Consider the following 6000-nt stretch of genomic DNA (forward strand, 5'->3'; position numbering starts at 1 on the left):
TTCTGCATATTTCACTAAGTTAACTTTCAGACTGCAAGTTCTATCAGCCAATGGTCTGGTATTTCAAGAAGTTTGTAGGTTTCCATGACAGCGTAATTCTCGCTACAAACACTCCGCAGGGGTGGATCAAGGCATAACCACAAAGTCAGAGTAGCTGGAAAATTCCACAGACTATGCATGGATGTATGTTTCTGTATATGTATACACACACACACACACGGGTGTTTGTACACACACGTGTGTGCCAGTGACATTCTTAAAACACAGCAAAAACAAACAAACAAAAAAAGTTCTGCTGGAAACCAAACTGTCAGTGTCACATGATTGGAAACAATCATTTGTAGATTTTTTTTCCCGTTTTATCTAGTTTAAACTGTATTTTTAATTATATATGCAGCGTTATTGAAACCTGTTTTATAGAAGAAAAACAAAGGGTTTTAGAGATGCAGACTGACAGTATCTGAGCAATCTGATGCCATTATGCTCTGGAACTGAGTATCCCCATTTTCTCAACACTTTGTCCTTCCTTTTTCTGGCAACATACATGAGCAAGTTCAGCTCTCTTATTCTGCCAAAAACTGAGCTGGTGGGGGTGGGAGACTATATCATTAGCTAAATTAGCTTATTGGGAGGTCCTGGAGTGAGTTTGTTGAGGTGGTTGGGATTACACAGCCAGAAGCAGGGAAGTGAAAAGAAATGAAAGAGGAGTGGGAGGATGAGACCTGCCCATTGCAATGGTAGTGAGGTGTTAGATCAACTTGGCTGTTTCAGAGAGACAGCGTTACTGAAAAAATTGGATGTCTTAAATGCACATTACCAAAAAGTTGGTTTTATCTGAGGTCTTTCTGTTAAAAATAATAATCGGGGAGCCTAATTAGTTTTTACTCATTGATATGCGTACACAAAGTCTTTGTGTTTCTTTGAGCGTTTCCTACACACAATTTCCAAGCATGATTTTTTTCAGAAGCATTTATTGCATGATATCCTGGAGTAGCGTACACCTCTGTTTGAAACACTAGTCTTGCAAAAACTAATGCATTTGCTTTGGTTTATGTGCTGTCAGGTTTGAGACTGTGCAGTCTCCATCATTAGAGGGTTTCAAGCCCTGACAGGGTAAAGTCCTGAGTACCTTGCTCTGACCTCAGAGCTGACCCTGCTGTGAGCATCACCTTGGACCAGAAACCTCCTGAGGTCCTTCGTGACCTGCATTATCCTATAAACCTAAGTTGTCTTCCATGACTGAAACCTAAACAAACACACAAATCTTTTACAGGATTGAGACATGAAAGTTCAAAGACACCAAGATAATACCCTGAAAAGGGAATGGTATGTGACCACAGAATCAAGCACTATGTGTAAGTGTTAAAAGATAATAATAATAATAATAGAAATATTAGTGCTAGATACTGAAAGAAAGGCAGAAACATTCAAAACAAGAACAATCTGAAAAGACAAAATCCATACTAGGTCTGAAAGTAATAAACGTGTTTGAAAAAAGCCCTTGATTGTACGTGATAAACTGGCTCTTTCTGCACACAGAAAGGATCATTATGAGATTCTTTGACAGACCATAGAAAAAAACGGAGTCAGCCTACCTTGCTGCTTCAAATGTAGACCAGATGAAAGAAAGAAATAGCGGAGAGTTTGTTCCACGTGGCTGGATCTATGGCCACAGAAAGATACAGACATACAGATGCAAATAGACAAAGAAGCTGAAGTTTTCAATTTAAAGTCTTATTGGTCAATTTAGGAAGAAATAGAGGAAATAGAAGACAAAAGATTTGGAAAATGTACGCCAATCAGTCACTGCCTCAAGAGGAGTTTAAATTAATGGACAAAGTTGGATTTCAAATTCATTTTTCAAAACAGCTCAAAATACATTGCAGAGCAAATATCAAACCTTTCCCCGTCCCTCTCATACATATGCAAAAATCTCTGAGACAAGTTTAATGGTAAAGTGAATCCAGGTTTATGCCACTGAGGATGCACATAATCCCCTGCTTCCTTCTACTCTTTCACAAATCGAGATATTAAAGAACAGATCCATTTACTGCAGGAAAAAGAAACGGTGAAATGAATTCTGAGCGTTACTAAAGCACGAGTAAAATGTGTAGTAACCTGGGAGTTGGGGCTGCCTATAGCTAGAGTGGACTGAACTAACTTGGGTCCTCTGAAAAAGATATATCCATAAACTCACTATGTGGTCTGCATATGCCTTTTAAGGAAGCAAGGACAGTAAAAGTCTTATTTCTATGCCCATCTCATCCCCCAAATCTAAGTCCCCAAATCTGAGTAGCAGAAGGTATAACACGATCAAGTGACTTCACTGTATGATGGAGCTGTACAACAGCGCTCACTACTCCCTCCATGCGAGGGTGCAGGCAAGTTCACAGCAGTATCCACCTTAACAAAACATTTTTCTCACTGCGCTTAAAGATAAAGAGTGTTCAAAAGCCCCCATCGACACAGCTAAGCTTTGTAAAATGAAACACTATGATGTTGATGTTCCCTTATCAGTGTAATTAGTATTTCAATGCCAAAAAATTCCAAACCTTGGGTGGATTTCATCCCTATCATTTTAGATACCTCACTTTTGTACTAAGGGTTGACACAGAGTAGAAGAGAATAAAAAACTCCTGATCACTTTAGATACATATGTCAAACAGTTAATTTACCATGACATTAGAAAACTGTGACTAGGACAAAAGACAGTGAAGACACAGCTAGCATATCAAATGTGAAGACTTCTTTGACCATTTTCTTCTTTCCTAAGCAATTTCTACTCAAAACATCTCTGGTAACTTTTTTTCCACTCCTAAAAATTTGGAATAATGCTTTTGTTCTGTGGACATTCCCTTCCTGAGGTAGCTTTCTCCTTTCGTTTTGTTCCTGCAACACAATTTTTCACCAGCAATGGATTTCAATAGCTTTCTTATGTTTAGTAATAATATGGAATAAGCTGACTTGATTTGTGCTAACCTCGCTGTAGCTTAATTTCCTTGGTAAAATGTTTCTATGGGTTTACTACACATGTACGATATACATAAGATACATGTTTGTGTGTGTACATGTAGATGTATATATCTATATCTATCGGTATGAATGTACGCATGTGCGTGTGTATATATAGCTATCACGATTACATTGACATCTTCCTTTGTCTTAAACGTTGTTTGTAATGTATGTCACCCGCATAGTACGAAAAAGGAATTTTCCTGACTGAAAATAACCCTTAACTCCTTTTTATCCCTTTTTAACCCCTGCATGCCCCCAGGAACCCACAGTAGGATGTTTTGCCTCATCATGTGTTTTAGCTTATGAATTAGGAAATAGCTTCCCTCTGCTCTCCCAAGCAGCTCTGTTCCAGAGCTTACTGGAGCGCTGTGTTCCCCTCTTGGCCTTGATAGGACAGCCTTTCTGAACCAGAAGCAGAACACTTTTGTAGCCACTGATGTCTTCCATGTGGCACAGTCTTCTACTTTTCACAACTGTGCTGTTAACAGACCGGCATCTCATGCAGAATTTCAACACATAAGTTCTTAAAGAAAGAAACACACTGAGAGGACAAAATAAAGTGTTTAAAAAAATTAGGGTTTCAAAGGTTCAGCTGTTAATGCATTTAGACAAAGCTTGTTGTCAGAAAATATTTTCAGTACAGTAGTAAACAGTGTATCAAAATAAAGATGAGCTGAAAAAGAACAGAAGTAGGAGAGATCCATCTTCTAGAGGCACTCATGTCTTTTTAGTGGCTTGAGTCACTAAAACTATGTGTTATAGAAATGGCTTTATGTGTAAGAAGCGTATGGAATAAGTTACTGCCTTTAACAGCTGGTAGTAGCACAAGAAGTGCTTACAAATTCTGTATCCTTTCGGCAAACAGGAAGGTTTTTTTAGGTACAAGATAGAATCCTTGTTCAGTCAAAATCCCAGATCATCGTCAAGTACTGCCAATAAGGGAGAGCAAAGCAGCACTTCGTTGATAAGTGCTGTAATGATCTGCTTTTGGTTACTGTAAATTTCGTTTCAGAAGTATTTTTTTTATAAAATTGATTCAATTTTCTTCCAAGTCTCCTAACACCCACACCCCACAGAGAAGTATACGTCTTTATATTAGTATTAATTTAATTCATTATGACAATACTGTCACATCACAGTCACAAGCTGTAAAAAAATCCCCAAGAACGTGCTATGTTTTATAGCATACAGCAAATAAACAATAATGTTTAAAAGAAGAAAAGATTTAAATCGATGACTGATACCACCCCCACATAGTTACTGATTTTCTAGAAAGCAAAAATGTTAAGAAGCATGAAAGAGAAACACACAGATTTGTCTCCCACAGAATGAGTAGCTGTTCAAAGACAAATGACAAGGCATAAAATAGCATCCATAAAAGCAATGAATCATCTAACTCTACAGGAATTTACCAGCATCGCACAACTGATAAGTGAATTTGGTGCTGTTGATCATCTAGGGTAATTTCTAACAAAACATCAAACAATTCATACGCGCGCGAGGATCTCAATGGGTGTTTTCATCCACTGACAAATACATGCAGAAATTTCTTGAAAGGTGTTAGAGAAGAAAGTGCTAATTTGCACCTGCCTCTCTTCTTCTGAAAATCTCTGTTCTTTGGCCTTTGATGACTACCATAAAATCCTGAGAAATCAATGGAAAGATTCTCTCATTTCAGTGGAATTTAGAACATATCCTGAAGAAAGTTTTACAGCGTGGTTAAGGCCCTTTCAGTTAGAGCAAGATGGAGAGTAGCATTCATTCAGCTCTCAGAGCTGTGCATCAGCAATATTAAATCATGTTGCAATCATCACCCATGTGTACAACCCAATGCTAAAACATACACTTCATCTCTTGTAGTTCTTCTCAGTGTTTTAGAGGATGAACTATTAAAGCAGCAATTGCAGTACAAATTTCTCCATTGCTTTTCACTAGCAAAAGAAAAAAAGCAAATCTAAGATATGGTATTTATCGTAATGATGGGAAACAACTTGGAGTCCAAGATGACTAAGGGATCTATATCCCTTTACTAACAGAATTTTTTTATATAGAACAATTTTTTGCAAAGGAATGGTGAGTTGTAGATGAGTGATTGCTGAAAATTGATTGCTTCGGCCATGTCTAAGGGCCCAATGCATCGATATCTTTATTGAGAAGCAGAACAGATCTCCAGAGGACCTATACCTACACACAGATTAGAGAAGGTGTAACAGTCACATTGACAGCCACAATACCGGAATTCCATCTGTTTCAGTAATGATGAATAAATGTTTCTGTGATTAAGTCTACTATTGTTCGCAAGAATCTGCTAAGGATCCTGCTCTTCTCTGACAAAATACACAGCCTTAAACTATTATCTGTCTTACAACCGGTGGCACTGTTATGGGTGTCAAAGAAGATCCCTACAGTGTCTTAACAGCACACTGTAAACACTTGAAGCCTAAGGGGAAAAAAGTGCAAAAGCGAGGCAGTAGCACTACCTATACGAAGAAGTCTTAGCAGCCAGACAAACCTGCTCCGTTTCCTTTTTCACACAGCAATCTTTAGATTTTTTTGCTTTGGGGTATTGCTCTCTTTTACATACACTATTTTGCCTTCTACTCTTTACACAATGTATTATACTGTAATGCTTGTCAAATATTATATCTTTTCACAGTGATCTTCTGGAAGGGATAATTCTATTTTAAACGCATAACTATAAGATAGAAGGCCTGGTTCCTCTGAAACCTTGATTTTTCTGCTGAGGGTCACAGAGCAAGACATGAACAGTTTATGCGCGCATGAACAGTTCTACAATTTCTCCTGTGAAATCAGATCAGTTTCTATGTTTACAATCACATTTGAGACAGTGTGGCTGGCAAGATTTCCAAAACTGTTATTGAATGTTCTAAAGTTCTCAGAAATTTCTGGAGTTGTTTCTGAGTAACAGACCAGAAAATCAAATAAAAGAGGCCACCCCGAGTTTTTACAATTGAACTATGTGAG

The sequence above is a fragment of the Cuculus canorus genome, chromosome Z, assembly GCF_017976375.1.
Source record: "Cuculus canorus isolate bCucCan1 chromosome Z, bCucCan1.pri, whole genome shotgun sequence".
In the NCBI taxonomy this organism is placed as follows: Eukaryota; Metazoa; Chordata; class Aves; order Cuculiformes; family Cuculidae; genus Cuculus; species Cuculus canorus.